Raw genomic sequence first — 24864 nt, forward strand, 5'->3', positions numbered from 1 at the left:
AATGTTAATTTTACTTTATGAAAAGAAAATAATTGAATGTGAAGTTTCTAAGTTACTGCTTTCAGTCATTGAGATCTTTATAATGGTGAGAACTTGTTATCCTTGTATAGCATTTTGGATAATTATGAAAAATGAGATATGATCGTTGTTACCTTGCTCCTAACTGGGCTTCTGCCAGCACCGCAGTTGGCAGTCATCACGCTGATGGGAACAGCTGGGAGGCTCAGAATTAAACAGATGTGGAGAGCAAACTCTTGTTGAGTTGGACTAAATTGACACCTTGAGAGGACATGGCAAATTGGGATTGGAAATTTCAAATCGTAGCAAGTTGCCCTCTTTAGCACATGCTTCCATTAAGTCTTGGTTTTTATACTGTAAGACTTAGAGTCTTTTTGCTATGTTCACACAATGATGAGCATAAGGGGGCTTACCCTTCTCACTTAGTTACATAGTTCATTGGCTCCTTTGCCCTGCAAGGTGTCACTGGTTACCTGTAGATCCAAATGATCAGTTTGGGGATGGAAGGGAATGATTGTGTCTGGGTGAGACAGCAGAACTTACCTTTACTCCATAAATTTGTACTCATCAACAACTGCAGTGTGTTCTAGTCTACCACGGGTCAACATAGATGTGTTGAAACACATTATATGGTATTTGATGCAGCTTTTGAAATGACATGCAATTGTTCCTCTGATTGCTATGAATATAAGCAGGAGAGCTGTGGATAAATAGAAATGGAAACACATTGTGAGCCTGGACTAAATTAGAAATGTGAGATCCCAAGAATAAAAGGATCTTTTCTATAAAACCTGCCCATTGGTTGAAGTTTTAGTCTTTGTTACTTAAATTTGGTTATGTAAACCCAAGCTACTGACAGAAGGTTGAAAAGAAGCTTTTAATCCACATTTATTTCTTATTTATGTTCATACATTGTCCATGAAAAAGCATGAATTCATTACTAAGAAACATCCTGCAAACACACAAAGGTTTCTTATGCTCTTTAATTTACTAAGCTATTGGCCTGAATGCATTATTTTTACTATCTCCATAATATTCTCGAATGCAAATGCTAGACTGAAGAGTCTCGACTTCCAAAGGTTTTTCAATAGTGCTAGTACAGTCCACTAAAAACATCATGTATGATCTGAATGCAGATTTTCTTCCCTGTATTGCACATCTACTGACCACATCTTCTAAGAACGAAACCATCTATTTTCATATAAATGTAATGGCATCAGTGACAAATATTGTTTCTGTCGGATATTCAGAAGAAATAAAAGCTAAGCTCCCTATTTCTGAAGAGCAACAAGAACTCCACTAAATATGTGTAAAAAGAGATACAGAAAAATGCAAGGGTGCTTCCGTAGCTGAAACCAGAAAAGTTGCTTACAGAAATAACCAAAGACAAATATATATGTGTATGTATATATGCTACTGTTGTGCTTAATTTAATAAAAGGGAACAACTTTACACGGGAAGTTGTTAGAAACAACCCTCAACTTAAATTCTTGCGGATGGCATGGGTACAATTTGAAGGCATCATACGGGATATTCTGAACATGCTAACTGTCAAGAGAGACATGAGAAAATCCAAAAGGAGTCTTCCCTGGCTGGGAGCAGAGAATGGATAGTTCCTAGAAACACAAAAGGTCTTCAGAAAGCTGAGGCTGTGTCCAAGCAAAGAAAACAGAAAAGATCAATACCTGGCAGATTAAACAGTAAGGCATGCCAAGAAAGAATTGGAAGAAGAATTTGAAGAAGGCATGAGAAGTAATAAATTCTTTTGCAAGCACTCCAGGTGGAAAAAGCTGCTCACAGAGCTTGTAAGACGAGTAATAGAGGTGTAAAAGGAATAGTCAGAAGAAATAGGGCCAAAATAGGAAACCGGAATGAATATTTTGCATCTGTATCACTATGGAGAAGTTTGAGCAGGTTGCCAAGCTCGTTTTTTGAAGTTGAGTCTTTTCTTGCAACCATGTTGGAGTTCCTTGGAGCTGTCATCGAGTCTGTGGACAAAGAAATGTGGCTGAATTTCAAAAAGCATTGGGTGTGGTTCCCTACCAAAGGCTCCAAGAGAAACTGAGCTGCTATGAAATAAAAGGGAAGGTCTTCACATCGATAAATGATAGGAATTTGGCAGCTGTTGCCTTTCTCAAATACCTTCTGGAAAGTCAGCCTAATCTTGTCTAAGTAGATGTTGATAGCTCTGCTTGGAAGAACTGCTAAGCACCGTAGCTTAGCTGATTTTCACCTTCAAACTGCCTTTTAGCTGAATCGCTCTTATTTTGCTTGCTAGATAATGCTGTTTCTGAATTCTCTCCCCTTATTTGAGTTGCCTGCAAGCTGTTAGTAAATCCCTAAGTATTGGGTATTTTTACTGCATGTGAATATGTTAATAATCTAGCACCAGCCAACCTGCTTGCTAATTGCTCTTATGATGATTGTGCCACTGTTGATTTTTAAATACTTACTGCAAAAGGTAAAAAAAAAAAAAAAAAAAAAAAGTGCGTGAACTGCTGCATTGCTGGAAAAAATGCAGAACTTTTTTTTATTTCCTTACACTGTAGCATTTGCTTTAGGATACATTAGTGGGAAGTATTCTGAAAACCAGAATGATAGGAAGTATGCATTAATGTACAACATAGCTTATATTGTTTTTAAAACATTGTGAAAATTTGGGGGATTTTTTTTTTTAATTAAGTTACACTTTATACTAACTTTTGCATAGTTTTTGTATGCACATATGTGCAAAGACTGTTAGATCTCTTTACCCCATCCTTAAACTGTGTGGCTTGAAAACATTTGTCAGCTCTAGGACAAAAAAGTGTAAGCATGAAAGCTAGCATCAAGAGTCAGCCTTTTTCATGCATACCATAAATCACAATAAACACATTTTATCATAATAAATGTATTACTTAGCATTCAACTCCAGATCTTCAGTTTCAGTAGGAATGGTAATATTTTGACCTGGAGGTCTGACAGCATTAGACGGACTTGATTGTTAGCCTTACCTATTAACACATGATGTAGTACCATGTGCCTCACACTCTGTGTACCTCAAAGCATAATGCCAATTATTTTCAGTGGCAAGCTGTCACCTGGCAGGGTGACTCTACTTGTGCAATTTTCCCTGAAGTATATGAAACTAAATGATGCACAGACAAGGCAGGACATGTTTTATTTAGAATGATTGTTTTAGGTGTTCCATACGGAAGTGGTTCTCGGGGGAAGTGTACTGTAGGTACAACATATTTAAGCAGATGAATGAAAGCCTGACTTGGGATGGAATAAGCAAGTGTTCAAGTCAATTTGTTGTATGTTACCTTGGGTTTTCTGTATTGCTTGATTTCACGACGTTTGCGTTCTGTATTTGCTTTCTCCCCTTTTCTAGCTTACAGCTGTTCCTTGTCACCTCTTCAGTTTTGTAACTAGCAAAAAATGCATATTACAAAAAAATTTGGCTTTAACCCCACTGGCAGCAGACATTGTCTCCCAGAAATAACTAATATAATCACGGAAGTTTTCTATTTTTAACTCAGTTCATTAAAAAAGCTCAGTCTTCTTTTATGACCAGTATGTGGTCATGTGCCATGTGAACCTCCAATTATATTTGCTTTTCTAAATATATGTAAATGCATTTAGGAAATGCTCTAATATTTGCCATTTTAAGGTAGCTGGTGGTGTTCGGATAAAAGGATCCAGGAGGAACTTGGTTTACAAAAGAGTGCAGTCATCTTCATGCTTGCACGTTACCATTAGCTTCTCATTTTAACATGTAGGCTACAACAGCATACCAGGCTAATGCACAGACATCTCATAGTTCTCATGTCTGTCCTGAATTTCGCAGTTGATTGCCAAGGATAATTTTCTCCCACCCACTTAATTACAGTGAGTTTCATTTTCACCATTGAAAAACAGGGATGACACACCTTTCTGTCTCAGTGGAATGGTATTAACTTTTGTCTTGTGTTTTGAGACCACGGATGTGGATGTCATTTGTAAGATAAAACATAGATAACGTCAAGGTTTCATTAATAGAAATCTAACCATTACCTTAAGTAATGTATACTAGAGATTAACAAATGATGGCAGCTATTTGTTAGCATACAGATTTGCAAGAGCCTCCATTAGGAGTCTGTATGGTCATAAGTTGAAACAAGGAGGATCCTACTGGATCTGAGGAGAAAAAAAACCCTACTCAGTTCACTATGAGGACAGCTGGGCACTGGATGTCCATCCTTGGAAGCTTTTAGGATTGCTTGCAGAGGGGCCTGGGCTTCCGTTGTGGATGGAGACCATGCTCTGAGCAGGGGCTTTGGGCTAGAGACCTCTGAAGTCCCTGAAAGGGGTGTCTGAGTCTGTGGCAGAAAGGAGTGGGAGGGAGAACGTATTAGGCACACTGTGCATCTAACTTACGGTATTTTGGTTTGCTGACCACAAGAATTATTCTTTCTCTGATCAGTAGGTTTCTCTGCATTAGCTACTACTGCAGCAAGCCTCATCGTGGTAGTTACACACTTGCTTTTCTCACCTTTGTTCAGGAAAAAACCCATAACACATAAGATGCAGTAAACTGACCTTTAGTGCTCTCTGATATACTGGGGGGGGGGGGGGGAAGCTTTTTTCAATCTCTCTCTTTTTTTTTTTTTTTTTTTTTTTTTTTTTTTTTTTTTTTTTTTTTAAATCAGGGACTGAAAATGCAACTGGTACTGTCTCAGCAGGTTTGATAAGGAGGTAAAAGCAGGAAATAATAAAATGCTCTTTTGGTATTTTCTTTTCATCCCAGCATACAGTATTTCAATCTCCTACCTTTTTTGGATTGTGAAAAAAGGAGAAAACTATTGGCAATGAATGTTGATGTTAAAGATAGCATAGAAGTAGAAATTCTCTTCAGTGTCTAGAAGTGTAAAACTGAGAAACTAAAGTGCAGGGGAGCTTGCCTAGAACAGTCCATATTAAAAACCCTCCAACACCTGCAGTAAGCATGTAGTGCTAATAAAGACATTCTAGTAGGTGTTCAGATTTTCTTGGCTGCTGTTGAAGAACCACAGAGCTTAGAGTTGAAGAGCTTCCGCCAGAAGTGAGGAAATGTTAATATTTATAAAGCAGCTTTGTAGTAAGGGAATTTGGACAGTTGTCTGCCTGGAAGTTTGGCTATGCCCTGCAGGGATTTTTCTTTTTTTTCCCCTTGTTTCTTTGTTTAGTTGTGTTTCAAACCTGCCTTTCTAGAGACCTCAGCTGCATCAGCTCAACACCAGAGGCCCGCTTTGGATTGAGTTTGTTTAGGTACAGAACTCACGTCACATTGTGGAAAGGAGTTTGATGTTTGGAGCTGGATGCTGGTACTCTGTGATTTTTCTGTGGTGGCTTGGTGCTTTCTGGATGAATCTCAAGGCTGAGTTTCCTTAAAATGAGACAAGTGGATTAGAGAAACATAACATAGAGGACTACTTTTTCTGGCAATTCACCGAGATAATAAAGTAAAAGTTTATTTGCCTTAAATGGGAAGGGCTACAGAAATGGTATTTTGCAATATTTCTTAAATCATGGAAGTGTTTCTTCCACAAACTGAACCTGATTTATTAATTTTCTTGCTATGCTATGAAGTTTGTTATTTTTCCTTCATATCAGAGGGAAAAATTCTTTGCAAGTCAGAGTGGGTAGATGGAGACTTCCTTTAAAAGGGTACTTCATCTGTCATCGAGAGAAATGTGTGAACCAAACACGTTTTTGTAGTTTGTCTTTTATTGTTCCAAGTTTTTGTATCTTGAATTATTTGTAAAGCAACTTCAGCTACAAAAATACCCTCCATACCAATGAACACAAACAAATGCTATTAAATATCCAAGGCAATTGAATCAATTTACCTACCATGCATGTTGTGGTACTTCTAACAATCATACGTAAAGAAGTTTACTAATGAAAACACTGAGTTAATGTTAGTGAAAGCGCTACAGCAAAAAGGGCTGTAATTGTTTTAGTAAAAAATGAGAAACAAGTTTCTTGTATTATAAATACATTTGTAGTTTATTATAGATAACAATAAAGCCTCAGCATTTAAACTGTTATTGAGAAACACACGTGAATGCGTATACAGTGCTACATCAGGGAGTGTAGAGAACAAATATGACACAAAAATGGTAGTACATAGGTCTTTGTATTGCTGCCTATATGAATTTGGATATGGAAATGTGAAAAGTTTAAATAACTTGGATAAAGTAAAATTTTAATATTTGTTCTTATGTAAATCCTTTTTTGGGGGGGGGAATTTAGAAATTATTTTGGGGAAAACAGTAGCGATTCTTTCCCCCCAGCAGCTTTCAGTAATGTAAAAGACATTGAAAACTCTGAGACAGTAAGATACAGCCAGCCCTACTCCAGATTCTGGTTTTAATTAGTGTTTTACCAAGAGACAGCTAGGTGAAAATTGTTGATGTTTATAATTGACAGTGTAAACTATAAGCAGTAGGTATTAATATGTTTAGAAAACTTGTTTTTCTGCCAAGAATAAATTATTTTTATGTAAAAATAATGCCCCTTTTCTGAGACTGAAGGATTGCTTATGGAAAAGTTCCTTATTTTCTCATTTGCCTTTAATTAGGCAAATATAAAAGTAGGGGTTTAGTAACTTATCGTGAATGAAGTCAGGAAAAGTAAACCTAAATTAACATTGCACAAAAATGTTGCAGGTTTTATTTTCTCTATATATATCTCTTAAGATCTTAAAATACATGCATTCCTACATATTTCAAAATTCTTTGTGAATTTAGCTGTGAATCACTGTTTCTCTAAATTTCTCAGGCTGCATAATGAATATGAGAGTAAAATCAAGCTGAAATCACGATCTGTGCTGTACTTGAAGTGCATGTAACTAAGCTTATCTAACCAACGCAGTCTGAACTTTAAGTGCATAATCCATTTACGTATGTATTAGTTACCCTGTAATAGTTAATTATCAAGTTATCCAGTTAGGAAAGCAATCACATACGTTACTGTTTTTCACAATCATCAAATATTTTAGGCCATCTCCTAGCAAATATTTGACTTAAAAGCTTATTTTCACTAATTACTAAAAAAAAAAAATCCGATCCCTTGCATATTTACAAAAATACAGACCTAAGGAAATCAATGTTCATTTTCAGAAACGGAAGCAGATTTTCTTAATTTGTGAGCATTTGCAGCATTCGTTCTGCTGGCGTTTTTCTGCTGTGGGACGAGTAAAGGTCCTTCGTCCTATCCCTGCTATTGGCTTCTTTACTTGTCTTTGATAAACTGCGTGAAACCTATCCTGTGCTCCAAACCCAGTACTGTGCTGAGTACAACAGTGTGTTTGCTGACAGAATTTACATCTTGTCTGCCCTGCAGGAATTGATGGCTGTGAAACTCGTAGCTCTGGAAGGAAATGCAACATTTTGGCCTGTAGTAAGGTTAAGAGCATTAATTGCATCATGTGGAGATTATGGACAACAAAAAGGTGCTCATGTTGGATATAGATTTTTAAGCTGGTGCAAAAAACCTGCAGTAGCAAAAACTAGGTTGCTGTCCCAAAGCCTCAGACAAAGTTACGGGAGATAAAAATTTTTTGTTTTCTAAGTGTAAATGTTAAATAATCGCACAATTTTTCTTTTAATGTTCATCTAAGGTTCTTCCCCAGTGCAGATACTGAAGTGAAGGAGTCACTGTACACCACGTTGTTTTTCACGCATTGTGAATTTTTTTACATATGCTGATTTTCTTGAAAAGTGTCTCATTGGGCCTGTAAGAAAGCCTGGGGAATTAAAGGCTCTGTGTTTTGTTTTCTGCAGGCAGGTACTAAGAGCTAATAATAGCTGTTAAAGTATCCTCTTCCTTCTCTTTCATTAAAAGAAGATTGAGGCCAGGCTTAGATCAGTTAACAGGAGACATTAGCAAATGAGTTGGTGCAGAAGGTCCATGTAAAAGGTTTTTGTGGCTGTGATGTGCTGCAGCAATTCAGGATTGTATTGTGCAGAGGAAAGATACTCTAAAATGCAGATATAGTTTCTTTGTACAAGGAACTCTCCAGTAAATCTGTACCATGTACATGGGGTTTTTTCTGTATGTTTTAGAATGAGTGCTGAAGCTTCTAAAGCCTTTTATATTGAACATAAAAGCAAAGGAAGAAATCTGCCCTGCTAGTGTCTGTAATCCCTGAGTCTGTGTGGGATATTAACGCTTGCTGGTTTGTATATGAAGAGAAGTGAGGAAAACTAACCTTAAATTCTGGAGTTCCCTTCCAGCCTGCTGAATCAATTCTGCTGATCCTTATTAACTGGCCTCCAAACACGGAGTACTAAATACCTCCAAATTCTTCTAAAACACTGTACAGATTTAAGAAAAATAGGTGTTATCTTTGTGCTAAGTGACATGAAACACGTGGTGTGAATTATGAGCATCTCCTTCCAAGCTGTCATTAATTGTAAGCGGCCCTAAGGTTGCATCAGGTGATGGTTGTGCAAGCTGTTGGGTCTGCTCTGGGCTGGTGCAGGGCATTAGAAGAGCTCTGAAATTCTGGACTGAGAGGCAGGACTGGTACAGAGGGTGCTGCCCTAAAAGTGGAGGTTGAAAGTAACAGGGCCACCTGTTGCAGAGTTGGGCTTTGGCCAGGGAAATGAAGAAAAGGCACTGTATTCAGGGTTTCTGCACATAGAGGTGTCTGTGGGCTTTTTTTTTTGGCTCTTTGCTCAAGGTACACAGAATTTATTACTTTTGTAAGTAAATATATGGCATAAATAGCTACATAGTTTGCCTCCTTTTTATCTTCTGTGAGTCCTTGCAAGGTCTTCAAAACTGCAGCTTTTCAAGAAAGCAGCAAGAATTATAAATCGAAAAACCATCTGTTTCTATTAATATTTCAGGGTAAAATGTATCTTGGAATCTGGACTCTGTATTAACATTTGTGACATTGATTTGTCAGGCATTTGTACAAATGAGATTTCCCCCATGATCTAGCCTTTTTTAAGCCTTCCTGAAAACCCCCACCCAACCCATCCTGGCCACAGCTTATCCCTGCCCTAAGGCCCCAGGCTTACTTGATGCTGAAGGTGGTCCTAAAAGCTGAGGCACACTTGCTTGTCTCATGGCCTCCTGGGAGGTAAAGCTAAATGAGCGCTGAAATACAGACAATCTAATGGGAATTTTTCAGCAACGGGCATTAATTTTCACTAGGCCATACAGCTTTTCTCATAAGAGTGAGCATTTAGTGGCTGTAGGGAAAGAAAATTCCCAAGTTAAAATGCTGTCTTAGCAAACCTTCAGCAGCCACAGAGCCACTTGTGGTCCTTTCTCAAGCCCTCGAGAGGGTATCAGGGTGCCTTTCTCTTGGAGGGTCACTATCTTATCAAGACTGTCTCTGTCTTTCCTGTTCCTAAGCATATTTCTTTCTCATGTTATATTTAATCCCAGAATAGAGATTTCATTGTTACTCGGTGGATGTTGCTATCATTGTATCCTGAAAACCACCTGCCCCCAAGTTCCTATCTGTGCCAGCTTGTATGATTACATATAACTATACCCGAGGGCTCATCCCAAGACAAGCAGTGACTCATTCTTTTCTCTTACAAATAGCATCCAGAAAGCTGAATAGAGGAAGTAAACAATGAACACAAGTATTACAAAATGTTCTCATTCTTCACAAGTTAATTTTAGAGGAAAATCAAAATTTGTTCATGGTTTAAAAAGACCTCCGTCCACATTATTAGTAGTAGTAGTATTGCTACGACTATTTTTACACAGTGCCTTAGATTTACAAGTGGTTTTTTTGGACCAAATCAAAAGATGTAGATTGAAAATTAATGGTCATAAAAGGATTGTTTCAAGATCTCTACACGGGGATGCTGCATTTTTTTGCAAACATGAAGGATTTCTTAGGGGTTTGTTTTGTTTTATTTTCTTTTGGAGGGATGGCAGTGAGGAATGGGGAGAGTGCCAAGTTGTTTGCACAACAGATTTCATAAACCAATTCTGTTGCACGTTAGGACCTAAAAAATAGTACATGCATACAGACACTGGCAAAAGAAGGGAGACTCAATTTCTACAGACTTTCAGCTGGTCCTTATACAAAGCAGAGGAGTCAACGTGAGAGTCTCGGCCAGGTCTCAGGAGATACATACATGTACCCTGCTCCGCTCCCCCCGCCCCCTGCTCAAAGTGACTTACTGTTTTCCAGCTGTGGCAAGCTATTTGTGTCCTGGTTTTGATCTCATTTTACTTTGCTGGATACCATTTCCGTCTGTTTTGACCACCAGTATTTTATGTTGTGAAAGCAGAAGTTTTGGATCCTCCGAAAGAGAGCTTGTTATTCTCTAAGGGGGGAAAAAAGTCAACTTTCATTCTTCACTGACTGTCTTTGATTTGTGAAACCGAGTGGTCCATAAAACAGCACTGTGGAAGAAAATTTGATGGGTTCCAGGTAATGAACAGCAAAGCTATGAGCAAGTTAACGGGCAATAGGTAATATAAATCATGCACTCAAAACAGCCGAAGTTTTTGGTGGAGCCAGTAAGGCAGCATATCGTCACTGGGCAAGGTTGATTGCTCTTGCAAGGGAAAGAAAACACTTCTTCCCTTTTTTTATGCTGAATAAAGGTTAGCTACCTGTAATGACAGAAACTGTTGCAGAAGTACTTACCTGTGTGTGTAAGAAGGAAGTTCTCTGTTTAAAGTCTGCTCGCGGGTGCCACGATGACAAAGGTAATTTTCAGGGGGAGGGGGACAGGAGGAAAAAGCTGCCTTTGTCATGTCATATTCTAGAACGGGAATGTGGCACTTTATAGAGAAAAAAAAAAAAAGAAGATTGTCATAATCAAGTTTAACAGCTTAAAATAACACATGATGTAATGCAAGTTCTGCTATAGTCAAAATTATATGTAGATCTTTGAAGTGTACTACTTCAGTGCTTATCATCCCGAAAATTCACTTCCTGATTGCAATTTTTCATTACTCATGTTAACCTGAAAGTGAATTTGGGTGGAGAGGTGGTTACATTTTTTCTGAATTACCACAATAGTTTATCTCTCCAGTATAAATAAATGTCCCTAGGCAAAACCAGCTGAACGTGTTGCTTTGCAAAGAAAAGGCTCGTATATCACTTACTATTGTGAGAGTTTTTTGTTGTTGTTAAAGAAATGAAAATATTTCTTCCCTCTCCTTTACAAAAAGTGTGTGGATATTTAGAAATGAGGGCTTCTATCATGAATGGATCTATGTTCATGCTTCCTTTTATATAAGCATGACTTCTTATTTGTGTCAAGTTATACTCAGCAGGATCTTCATTTCCTAATATTATTCTAAATTAAAATTAATAAAGTTTAGTTGCACTGAATGTAAATGTTGGATATCCAACTTGTATAAATCATAAAATGAAGTGCTGTTCTCTCTTGAAAATAATAATTAGGTATAGATCACAGAATGGTCTCAGATGAGAAATTTCACTTGGATGGTAATGCTTCTATTTGTCAATTAAATGTACCTCTATGACTCAAAAAGGTAGATGTGACATTTTAGCCAAAAGGGTGCGAGGTAAGAAATGGGGTTTAAGATGTCAACTTTGCGTCAAAATTATGTTTGCTTCTGAATGTATAACAATAGAGTATTTATTTCCAGATAATTATAATTCAGTACAATGCAAACAAAATCTCAATTTTTCTTCATTAATGAGCTGCTGTCTCATTATATGAAGATTGGTAACAATCTGATATTTGAGATCAGTTATAAGTATCAGCAAGAATGCAAAATAGTTCAAGTGTTTCACATTTTGAGTTTATTGAATATGATTTGTCATTATTCTTAATCTGCCATCAGACACAATGTGTAATAGATGAGTAAAGCAGCAGAGAAATTTGCAGGATCATCTGTATTCTTTTGTAGCTGAGTTGGTTTTACTATTCTGTGTTTGATGTTGACCTGCTAATGTTATGGCCGTTATAGATACAACCAAGTCTAGCAAGTACATTATTTAGATAAATCCCTCTGTTTTGAACTGCATATTGAGGGCATTAAAATGATTACCATTGTGCCCTGGGTTAACTCCATTCCAAGATTATTATTAGATTTACCTGGGGCGTATACTCAGGCTGGTTGAGCAGGAGGTACTAGGGACCATAAGCCTTCGCAGCGCCCTTGCGTCCCTGTACATATCCCTTAGGAAGTACAACTCCTGGTTTCTGCAAGAGCACTGTTTTCAGCCTTGATTGACTTTGTGCTTAGGGCATGGCCTACTCATGGGTTATTCCTTACTCTTCCCGTTAATTTTTTTTATTTGGAGAGAAAGGAGGTGGGACAGGAGGCATCTCGAATCAGCTCCACACTTGAACCTGGCATCCAACACCAAGTGTGTTTTTTTGGGTTTGTTTTTTTTTTTTTTTGCGCTGTTCAAGTAGCAAGATCAGATCTCAGGCCTGAACACCACCAAATAGTAAACGATATACCTAGGACCATTCACTGCTGGGTTGTTTTTCCTTTTTATTTTTCTTTTTTTCCCTGGATGTTTTTCAACACATGGTTGAAAATGGTCTTCTAAAGTATTCTACTGCTGTTAGCAGGTAGCTAGTGATGAACACTGGGGACAGGACAGAAGTTGGTCAGAGCTCAGCAGTCCCTCTGGTTTCTTACTGAACTGATTCCATTTCTGAGAGCTGCAGAGCAGCTGCATAGTAATGACTTCATGTGCTCATAGAGCATTGCCCTGAAGTCCATTTTCGAACAGAATGTTTTCACCAAGCTAGACTGTGAGCATTACTTCCTTTATATCAGGATCCCATCTGATCCAGTCTGGGACAGTAGAAGGGAGTGAATGTGATGTTGATTCTAGCAGTAAATCTGAGTCTCCTACCCCGCAGTCCCAGCTTTTCAGGATGAGCTCTCTGTATCTGTTTCCCCAGAGTGTAAAAACACCTGGAATCTGTGCTGAAAAAAGGGGCTGCTTCCAGATGCTGGCACACTTGTGATAGGAGTTTAGTCTCCATAGATACTTCTGCCCAGTGGATATGAATCACAAGAGGTGGAAGTGCACCAGGAATGAAATATATGTGAACAGCATGCTTTGAAGGATAGTGTGTATTTGTCTGTGGAAAAACATAGATGTGGAAAAGCTAACAGACAGCTGACAGTCAAGTTTGGAAATTCTGTAAGTTTTGGAAAAGCTGATTATTGCATGATAGTGTTTGGGAAGCAGAGTACTGGTGGAGAGATAAGGAAAGAAATGACAGCAGGGTAGAAGTGGATTCCACTGAATTCAGCATGTGACTGCTGAGACCTCAGCGGCTGAAAGAAGTCCTCTAGGAGCCCCTCAAAAGAGTCAGTGAGGGGAAGAACACATGAGAAAGGAGGTAGGGACAGCCAAGAGGATGACACAGAGAGGAGGACGGGAGGAGAAAGTGAAGTGGGTCATCCAAGTACATGAGGAGGAAATAGCACAGCAGAGAAGGAAGAGGTTCCAAGAGAGAAGAGATGCTCTAGAGACAGGAGGAGGAAAAGAGCAAGGGGTAGGAACTGGCAGGGGTGGGTACAGAGGAAATAAAGTCAGGAGCTGGGAAGTTGGGAAATGGCAAGGAAGGAGGAAGAGAGATGCATCAGTGAGACTTGGAACTAGTTGAAAGATTGGTGCAGATATACAGAGAATGGAGAAAGAAGAGTTAACAAGAAGGGAAAGTACCAGGAGAGTTGGAAAGAAGGGAGACAAGGTATAAGAAAGGATTAAGCTTAAAGCAAGGGAGCTATTTTGATCAAGACAAATTATGTGAGCATAATTAGCATTTAGAAGGGAGAGAGAAAAGGCATTGTTGAGATCTGGACCATGTTTTGAATTATATTTTCATGATAAAAATATAAATATGAGTAAAAAAAGTATATTACAGAACTATGTTCTCCATTTATCCACTTGCATTTGGCAATTATAGCAGGAGAGTGAAGGAGAGATTTGGAGAGGACATTGTAGTGTCTGCAAGTAAATTAGTAGAAGTGTCTTCATACATACAGTAACATGAGAGAAGGGAAAACTAAGGGTAAATGGATGATGAAAACCAGCACTGCTGGTAGAGCATCAGCGCACGTTTCTTCCTTCTTTTTGTTTTCTCATCTAAGAGGCCTAACAAGGATGTTTCTAAACAGTTATCCTCTGTTAGCACAACCTATGTAAACGGTTGCAGATATTGGGGTTTCAGTCAGAAAATCACCAAAGCATAAGGAGAACCTGCCTTCCTCTTACTCCTTTGCTAGGCTCAGCATATACCTGGAGACAAATTTTTCTCAACTGTAGAAGTGGTTGTTCCTAACAGTCATTTGATTCAGTTCAACACCGACAGCGCTTACTGCTGTGCTTTTCTCTGGAGGTGTTTCATCCAGCTCTGGAATACTGCAGCATAAAAATTAGGAATGGGGTGGAGAGCAACATATGGAGATGGAAAGGGGATAAGGGGGTTATCTGCAAAAGATTTTAAACTAGAATGTTAATCATATCGGTCTTCTCTGTATAATACTTTAAAAAAATCTCAGGTTCCTCTGAAATATTTTATCTTATTTCCTGCAAGACCCGAATCAACATAAAAATGAATTTCAGGAATACTTAAAGGTATTCTTAATCCACCTTTGTTCTTTTCAACATACTTTAAATATGTTTCCATTAACTTTCACAATACTGCACAATGTTCCTACTTCTAAGAGCTACTTGACCCTTGCTCAAAGTCTATCACATAATAACGCATTAACATAGAAATGATTCTAAGAGGTGAAGGCATTGAGTGGTTACAATCTTCCTTCCCTCAACTGGATAAGAAATGTGAAGACAAATATTTTATATACACATTGTACACTTTTTTCTACTGCATGATATATATCCAGACAATCAAGAATTTTCAACAGTAAATAAATACTAGCTATGCAGAGCATTTTAAGATGCAAATACTGCCAACTTTAGAAAAGAATCAGAAAACCTGGAAGGTCAGTGCTCTGTGATTTGCCATGGTCAGTGTGGAGGAGCCAGAATGCCTGCATTCTTTCTGCTCATCTTAGCTCAAGTCAATCTGCTCCAGCCACATGCTCAATAAGCTCATTGGCACTAGAAAGGTAATTATTTGCTCCCTGCTCACTTATTGTACATGCCTCAGCGTCGTAAAAAATGTCAATGCTGCCATTGTGTTGAACTAATGCCCAAGTCTCCTTTTTTCTTTAATCTTCAAGAGTCTAACATTAGTAGACACTCAGAATTGTAGAACTGTGAACTCCTGGTTATATTTTAAGACCCTCATCCTAAATATTCATGCTTACTCAGAGAAGAAAAAGTAAATCAAAACACTCTGATCCGAAGGTGGAACTAAAAGAGCAGCCTCAGAGTCATGTCAGTTGGTGCTTTTTTGAAAGGCTGATAAAAATGCATTGAAACTCACCCTTGATCCAGCACTGAGAAAAAGAGGGTTTGGAGCAACGTGGGTAATTCTTCTCTCCTGCTGGTTCTCCAGCAGGTGTGTTTGATGGGCTGGTTGCAGTCTGGGTGTATTTGAGGTGGGCAAAGGAGCACTTTTTTGCCATCATCTTTTTCTTGGAAGCTCTCAGTGATAATTTAAGACTTCTCTGTCTTCTGAGGAAGAAACAGACTGGGAGAGGGGGAAGCACTGAAGTAGGTGAAGAAGTGGAGAAGGTATGGACAAAAATCTGAAAGGGAGAGCTCAGGCTTCTGTTCAAGTGAGAGAATGGATATCCCTGCCAAGTGGTGCCCACAGACAGTGGGAACAAGCCTTCATCTAGAGGCACTAAGGAATCAGGAGGGCAAATACACCTCTGAATTTAGGGAAAATCTTCATTTTGTGGTGAAGAACAAAAGAATGATCCAGATTTTCTGTCTCTGACCATTTTTCACAGAGCTTCAGAACCTCCTGTTCGGAGTAACAGTGCTCAGGATTCCTTGGAGAGCAGTTGCATAAGGACACCAGAAAAGCAGAAGGGAGGGATTTGTGGTTGTGGGTTTGTTACTGACAACAAGTAACCGCGTGATCATTGAGTTAATCAGGGTAAACATGCATGGCGTTGGTAATAGGTGGTCTGGGAACTAATTCATAGTCAGAGGCTGGTGGTCTTAGTTCATCTCTTCTGATACTTTTGGTGCAGATAGTAATAATGAATGGGCGATTCTTTTTTTTTTTTCCTTCTCTCTAAAAAAATGATTTAGGAGGAAACAAAATGCTCTTCTCTAACAGTAGCAGTAGCGTTTAGGACTTGAGGGAATGCAAGGATTTCCTTCTCTAATCTGTGGGAATTAGCCCTGACTGACAAGGAACTAGCATGCAGTTGCCTTACAGTCCTCAGTTAACTTGCAGGTACATGGTATATAGGACTATGGGAATAAAGTGGTTCTTGTTTGAAGTGGAATTCATATGAGGATCCAACCAGAAGTATCAGTGCCGGAACAGAGGTTGCCATTGTGTCCTGGGGGAAAAATCAATGCAGGTTGAATAGCAAAAAGTACTTTTTTTTTTTTTTTTTTTTTTTTTTTTTTTAAATCTTCAGTATGTAGTAATTACTGATCAGGGCTGTGTGGTGAACTGTGAAAACAAGAATAATATAAACCATTGTGTAGTAGTTTACTAAAAGTAAATTCACTGGATATTGTATTGTATAATACTGTATGTGTAGTATGCTATGTTGTAGTGCTTTCTGATGTTCAAGCAGGACTTTAAAGCAGTGTCTTCAAAGAGAGCCTTTTACCTTTGAAAAAATTTAGTTGTGAGTGATAAACCATTAAAGAATAACCATTTGAAGAATAAATTTTCAGGTGGTGTAAAGCAGATACTCAACTAAATGCATTGAGTGTGGCAGTTGGAAACAGTGAGCAGAGTATGGGAGGAGGTACCAAAGAGAGAAACCAATATGCAAAGAAGTCCTAATGCAATTTTTGGGTTATTGCTGGAGCAATTAGGGAAATCTCCCAGACAGGATTACAGCTTTTCAAAAATTGCTAGTTGAGGAGATGTCAGATCTCTTATAAGAACTAATATTTGCATATAAAATACCCCTTTCCTACAAAGAGTATTTCTCTGTCCTTTTATTACTGAAGGATGAGCAAATCATTTAAGTGTGGTTTTTGGTGGGTTTTTTTGTTTCCCCTGCTGCCTACTGTCAGCTCACCTAGTGAGAAGGAAGCAGAATGAAACACCAAACAAGCTGGGTTCAAGTGGGACAGGAATAAAACAGTCTTTCTCTGTAGCTCAACCACTCACATCCTCATTGCTGTAGTAATGAGTAGAAGCCAGACCATTGTTGTGTGGTTGTGAAACTGCTGGTTTTGTGCTTTGGTGAACAGTTGTTCACAGAAGAAAACTGTTTTCAAAGCTGATCTTCTTTTACCTGCTTGTTGACAGTAACTGCAGGGCATAGGCAACTGAACCACAGAGATGTTTCCAGGACAAGACCACGGCATTTGGATGTTACAGTGGGTTGTCACTACTGTGTTACCAAGGAGGGCTCTTCAGACACACCTCTCAGCCATTACATTCAGAGAGAGAATGAAGAGAGGAATTACAATTCTTACTTATTGTTTGACTGTGACTTCAGTAGTTTGGCACTGTCTTGTGCTTGAAGTGCTTGGTTCTTGTTTGGTGTTCTAAACTTGGGTGGGCTTACAATGGTCAAAAGGCGTGCTTCCAAGCTTCAAGAGCTGCTAAACTCTTGTACCACCAAGTAAAATGTACGCATTTACTAGGCATTTTTTAGTGTGTGTGTGTATATACCTTTATGCTTATTTTTTATATTTGTATTTATATACATATGTGTGTATATATATTTGCTGTGTTTGCTACATTCCTCTGCCACTTTCAAATATTAAGTTAATTTTAACAACCCATCTGCATCTTCTGGGGTCCCTGGATCCTAATCCGGACCCTGCGTGAGATAGTGAGGCTCGCTAGGACATGCTGGCTCTAAAAGCACATAGCTGTGCTAGGATGGCACCATGCCTGATTTTATAAACCTCGCACCCGAGCAGCTGTAGTTAGCCTCAGCACCCTGCCACACTGCCCTGGGCAGCCCGCTCAGGTCCAGGGCCTCTGCTACACTATGCTGTGCGCTGTAAACGTGACACCAGGTGCCACAGCACAGTGACTCCAGACAGGATGAGCGTACCGGGGTGGCATGCTCTCCGTCAGGGCTGATGAAAGGAGAGCTTTGTGCTCACCCACTGGATTGCTGCTTTGGGGATAGATTTTTATTCTCTTTCTTCCAAGGGTTAAGCAGAGCTCATATTTTCTGTTTAAAACATGCCAGCAGAAGGGGATTCTGTCCCGGGACTTTCTCTGCGTTTCATGTTAAACAGCCTGATCACCAGGAGGAGTTATCTCTTAATCTGGCTTTGCAGCCCAGTAAAACCTGCTTTGCTGGCAGGGATTCAGCAGCAGGGGTGAGGAGTCTCTCTGCCAGAATTGTTACTATCCTGGTGCTTAGAGCGTCTTCCTGCAAAACAGAAGTGGTATCTTCTTGTTTTCTTCTGGTCCTGAAGGGCTTGAGTTTGGTTTCATTTCCTATGTGGAGGATGATAGGCACCTCCATCCCTTCTCTGGCTGAGTTTTTATAGAAAGCTGTAGTAATAATTTTGTGAAGGGAGGTGTTTTGTGGAACTGAGGTCATGGGAGGTGTTGTATAAGGAAGCCTGTACGTCTGGGCCCTTAGTCTCTGGATTACATTTGGCTTAAGGTGGGAAATGTTGTGTTTGTCAGCCTTGGTGGGACTAAGACAGTTCTGAGTCTGCACAGAGGTGGAGCTTGAGACAGCTGGGAAATGCGAGGGTTGAAATGTAGTACCACCTGTGGTCTTCCAGCAGCACAGAGTTACTATGTGAAAGAGGAGCATTTCAAGTCTGCGGTTTTGATTTAGGCATTGAAAATTCCATGTATTTCCCTGAAATCTCATTTCAGTTCAGGACTGCCAGCCTGGCCATGTTCTGCTGTGTTGTACTGAAGGCACTTCCTTCCGCTCCGCCCCAACGAGCCTCTGAGCTGTTAGGAAACAGGGTCTCATCCATACCAGACTGTGAGCACGTTTACGTTGGCTGAATCCTGGTCTGTGCAAAGCCTCCACGTGTTTTCACAGAGTCCTTTTCGTGATAGTTTTGTTGCAAGTATTCTGAGGACCTGCACCAAAAGGGCTCCTGACATATCAAGCACAACTTCCTTGGCAGGACAAGGTGGGATTGTGCCCAAAATGTTGCCTTTGCAGTAAGAATTACAGGTTACGTAGTCATTAGCTGTGCTGTACTTTAGATGAGAAGTCACTGTGCTGGTTCCATCTACTTAAACCTCCTGGTTCTTTAAATAGGTGTCCTTGGCCAGCTTTTCTCACTCCGTTAATCCTAGCACAGATGAACCAGCATGAATATAAATGTTTATGGCAGTCTTCACAGCTGCATATGGAATATATCTGATTATTTGCATATAGTTAGTGCTGTGGGTTTGTAATTTGATGCTCTATAAAGAGTCTTAGATAATCTTTCTGAAAGGAGCTGTGTAAATGCAGATATAATTAGCTTTATGATTTTTTTGAGGGGGGAACAGATACCTTTTAATAAAGCACTGGAGCACGGAATAGCCATTTCCTGTGATTTTCATTCACATAATATTTATACTGCTACAGAACAAATGAGCTGTTGAAAAGGGAGAAAAATGAATACTGTGAATGAACTTGCCCTGAGATGAATTTGTGATAAAATTATGAATCTAACAAACTTCAGTAAACCAATTACTGCTCCTCCTGGATTTGTGAATATGAAAGCTCAATGGGATTTGATGTAATCCCTCCTTGTGAACAGATGGGCAGATTGCGGGTCTCTGCAGAACATGTTCCAGCTTTCCTAATTCCTTCTACGGTCAGCTGTGATTGTGTTTCTTTACACCTTGCCTCTTGGTGACAAAAATACTGAAAAAGGCATGAGCAGAATCAGTTAAGATGTTTGTGATGTGCCTCTGTGCAAATTGTGTTTAGTTTTTTTTTTACCACCTAGTACTTCAAGTCTCTTCACATGGAAGAAGGATGGCCTTTTTTGAACGCCTGGTGGCAAATTATAATGGGCCTACTAGTATTACTATAGTTAAGAGGCGGTTAGCATTTTATTATAAACTCTTGTTTGCAGGGAATTATAGCACAGCCAAATCTTTTATTCCAGTTCAAACCAACTAAATTGAAAATACAAGAACTAAGCCAGGAGCAATTTTTAGTTCTCCTCCCTCCCTGAAATCAGTTTGATCACAGTTATTGAGTTGCCATCTGCATTTTCTGCCTTCTAGAGCAGCAAGCTTTCTGCTTTTTAGGAAGATAGTAAAAATGTTACATCAGGTCACAGATAAAATGATTCTGTATTTTGTCTAGTGTAATTCCAACAGCCTCCTTATGCTGCTTATGTTGCTCCTTACATTGTAAAACGTACAGACATTCTATACAGTGGAAAGCTGCAAGTAGTTTCGTTTGCCTCAACTAAACTACACAAAATCTTAAAATCATGAATATTTTTAACTGTTTTGTACAGTTATGGTCTTGCTTTTAACTGGAAATATGTATGTTGGTAACTTTAAGACTTGAGCCAACATTTGTTTCCTAACTAGTAGCTGCTATTTCTCAACTATGTAATCATAGAATATCTCAAGCTGGAAGGGACCCCTAAGGATCATCGAGTCTGACTCCCTGCTCCTCGCAGGACTATATTTAGCAGCTACTCTAAGCTGGAGTAGCTTTGGAGGTAAGACTAGGAATGATAGAAAATTTACATTGGAAAGGACCTCGGGAGGTCTGTGGTCCACCCTCCTGCTCAGAGCAGGGCCAGCTCTGGGGTCAGACCAGGATCTTGCAGGGCTTTGTCCGGTCAGGTCCTGAAAACCTCCAAGGACGGAGACTGCACAGCCTCACTGGCAGTCTGCTGCACCGCTTGCCTCTGCTCGAGGGGAAAAGTTATTCCTTATATCCAGTCTAAACCTCTCTTGTTTCTGCTTATGCCTGTTGTCTCTCCTCCTGCCACATCTGAGCCCCATCATTCAACCAGTTTTTTAGTTCACCTATTTTTTAATTGTTCACCCATTTAGACTGTGCCGTCCTCACTTGGATACAAAAATGTTGTGGAAGACAGTGCTGAAAGTCTTGAGAAAGTCAAGGGAAGTGACAGCTTCTGTCCCCTCATCCACTTTTTATCACTTTATTATTTCTGTCATTTTATCACAGTCAGGTTGGTCAGGCATGACTTAGCTTTGGTAAATCCAGGCTGACTGATCCCAATCACCTTCTTCTCCTTCATATGCCCAGAAATGTGTATTGGGAGGACAAGCTCCATAATTTCCAATGATCTTCATGTCAGAAAGGTGTTTAAAATAGCCAGAAGATGGAAAGTAACTTTAAACAAGTATATATTTTAAAGGTTAAACTGAAGAACCTGTTGTATCCACATATAACTATGAGCAGAATCAGAGCCATGCAACAGTTTTGCAGTAAGTCAGAAGATCTGTCTATCTTGGACAGTGGTGGGTTGAACTTGTATTCCTAGGACAGGTACACCCTCCTGGAAATGGTAGGTGCGGATAAGGTCAAACAAGGCTCTAATGGGACCTTAGTTCCTGCTTTTTACAAGAGCAGAATTTATTTCCCAGACACCTTATCCCTGAGTGCAGAAAAATACACCTCTGAGTCTGGCAATATTGTATTTTTATCTTCTCCGTGCTGCACTATAACTGTATAAATATATTTCAAGAAGACTTTGGCATGCTCATCAATTGATCGCAGGGAAAATCCTCTGCGAAATGATGACCCTGCCTATGTTTTGAACATATTCATTGGTGAGATACAGAATCCTCACAGAAGGTAAAGAAATTAATGAGCATCTTTCAAGTCAATCATCGTTATTTTTGTCAGATTTTCACGCTTCCAAAATAACTTCCTTATGCGAAGCACTCAAGTATTGTAGACCATAAGGTGAATTAGTTCCTTTTGATAATGTTCTGAGAAAATTTCAAGCTAACAACAACAGTCTTGTAACATATTAAATATTTAATAGACATGTCTGCACTGAAGCAAGAAGTCTTTTCTCTTGCTCTGCAGCAGTTTCTCTTGGATAGTCCTTTCTGCCTGTGGGAATTCTTTGTTGCTGGGGAAGGCAAAATTCTGGCTCAAAGAACCTGTACTGTGATTTAATGGGAGCTGGTCTTGGCATTTTGAGAACATGAGCACTGAATACTGTTATGGAAGTATATGTTTGTGGCTTATGCTATCGACAGGTGTATCTCACAGGAAAGCTAAAGCTTATGAATAGATAGTAGAACAAACTAACTGCACACACCTACACTAGGAAAGAGTAATTACTGTGGTTTTTACTTTTTCCCCCCCCAATTCTTATTTATAGAATTATATTATTTTTTTCAAGTTTTCTGTGTACAGGTATCAATAACATTCTTGGTCTCATAGGACAAAGAAAATGGTCATTCTGATTAGTCTCATTTATGGTTTTGTGAGTTTCTTCTGAAGAAAATTTGAAGAAGATTTGAAGTCTTACTGGGTAAGTCTTACTGGTGAGTAGGGTTTGTGTAGGAGAACCGGTAGCATTAGACAGTTTTGCAAGATGATTTTGTATATTTTTTTAAGAATTGATGAACAATTTTAGTCCCAGCACAGGTTTTCAAGTAACTCATGTGCTATGGTATTATTTCACAGAGGTTCCTTCACCATATAAATCTTTTGTTGTGAGCTCCTGTTTAGTTTGCTCTGTACCCTGACAAAAAATATTCTTATTTTGAAAAAATGGCACTTTTTTCTGATAGGGATAACAATACAGTAGGAAATGGGCCCAGAACTTCTGAAGTTTTCACTTTGGCCACAAAAGCCTTTTAGAAGATAACTATGGGCTTTCATTTCCAGACACATTTAACTGGTGCCCATCCCTCGCCAAGAAGGTCCGGAACACTGTCATAGCATTTTTTCCATTTCACAGCGAGTTCAGTAATTACACTTCTCTTGCTCATGCTGAGATTTGCAGCCATAGATGTTACCGTTTAAAGCTAAGCTCAAATTCAGGCAGGCTTACTTGACTCTGTAGAGATGTAGGCTCTGGAGAGGGTCGATGCTCGGTGTGAAATCCTACCTGTTCTTGCTAATCGTTCAACTTTTAATAAACTTGATTAGATGCCTGTGCAGTCTCCCATGATTTGCATTGTGAGTCTGTGCAGGCTTTTTTGCCAAACAGGAGTTTCGGCGAATGCTGTTTAAATTTAATGAAGATAAATAAAAGACTGAAATATTTTTCAAAACGTGCTCCCATCTTATGTTTTACCCAATTGCATCGGGCACCTTTATTTCGGGTAACGTAGACTTAACTAGCAGCATTGTTGCGTTGAGAAGGGCTTTAAAGAGATTACTCCTGTCCTGTCAAACGATCTCGGAAACAAGCGTAAGCTGCTGCGTTCCTCGCCACTGAGAAGGCAGAAAGAGCCACCGCAAAGCTGCCGCGAAGGGCTGATGGGACGCGGAGCAGGAAGGCACCTCGCGCTGATCGTCCGTGGGAACCGGATCCGTCTCTGGGGGCCCCGCACCCGCCGGAGGCGCCCGGAGCCCGGGCGGTCACTCGCCTGCCCCGCATCTGCTGCCAGCGGCGCAGCGCGGCTGGCTCCGGAGGGCTGCGGCGGCGGGGAGCCGGCGTGCCGAGCTGCCGGCGGGGGGCGGGCACCTCCCTGCCGGCGCCGGCGGTCGCAGGCAGTTGGGGTGCGGAGCGGAAGGTGGAGGATGATTGTCTGCCTCTTGCTCTGATACGCGAAGGTATTTTTCTTGTCGTTACTATTCCTTTGGTTACTTCTGTGGCAGACGTGCGCGTTGCATCGGAATCGCTGTTGCTCTATGTTTTATCGAGTTTATTTTGGAAGTAGAGAGTGGCAAGCAGTTGTGTTGTTACTCTGTGTATAGGCACGGAGGGGGGGGGGGGAACTTGCTGCATAACCCGAAGCAGCAAACTTTGAACTACTGAGTCAAGCTAGGTTTTTTTTTTGTTTGTTTGTTTGTTTGTTTCTTTTTCTTTCCCTTGGAATTAAGTCAAGGTAAAATTGCTCCCAGAACTAATAGTTTATGAATCTGTTTGGAAGAATCTTATCACCGTGAACCAACTCCTCGTTCCATTAGATTTAGAGTGGGGGGAGTCAGTAAAAATATAGTTTCTTTGATTTAGGTGAAATGTCCTTTGTGAAACTGAAGTCTGTGGCTTTCATATCAGTGTGATATGCAGTGAAATAGAAAAGACCTTAACACTTGCTTTTCCTTTATTTGCCCTGGAAATTAATGTTTGTTGCAAAGCATAGCTTCCACAGCTGTTCTCCTTTTCCTCAGAGGAATTTATTTTCAGAGGAGCGCTCATAGCAGGCTAACGTGCCAAGCAGCATTTTGGCTAATTTTTGCAGTTTTCAGAGTTGAGGCTTAGTAAACTTACGGGCTTGTACATGGCTAATTTGTTGCTATGCCTGTAAACTCGGTGCACTAGTAACTGTTCTATTAGTTCTTTGTGTTAGCCTCTCCTTCATCCCCTTTTTCCTCATACCACAGTTAACCTTAATTTTAAAAAAGTCAACTTTTTTTTGGTCATATCTTGAATATCCTTCATATTTTACTCTTCTTCCTGCATAGCAATTTTTTTTTATTGATTCCTTGTGTGTTACTTTGGCTGCTTGGTATTATTTTAGTAATTACTTTCTTGGATTTCTGCATTTTCCTTGCTCAGTGTTCATTGCAATACTACTATCAACCTAAAGACACTCCTTTAGGTAAACAAAATGGATGAATTTTACTGATTACTGCATTCCATTTAATATGGAGAATTACAAACAAGTTTCTTGTACTTTAGATATCCTT

General features: G+C 39.6%; 1 protein-coding gene across 13 annotated transcripts in view; it reads left to right on the forward strand.

Moving 5' to 3' along the window:
- The window catches only part of PCDH15 (protocadherin related 15), an 896179-nt gene that overhangs the window by 420983 nt on the left and 450332 nt on the right, over window positions 1-24864 (forward strand). Inside the window, exon 1 of one of the 13 annotated variants that reach the window (XM_076339477.1) lies at window positions 23719-23784. The exons of 11 other annotated variants lie outside the window; for them this stretch is intronic. The gene's annotated coding sequence lies outside the window, so the exon portion shown is untranslated. Of the gene's footprint in view, window positions 1-23718; window positions 23785-24864 lie in introns of those variants that run through there. One more of the 13 variants, XM_076339479.1, reaches the window with a different exon arrangement.

Source organism: Aptenodytes patagonicus, chromosome 5, assembly GCF_965638725.1.
Source record: "Aptenodytes patagonicus chromosome 5, bAptPat1.pri.cur, whole genome shotgun sequence".
Taxonomy (NCBI): Eukaryota; Metazoa; Chordata; class Aves; order Sphenisciformes; family Spheniscidae; genus Aptenodytes; species Aptenodytes patagonicus.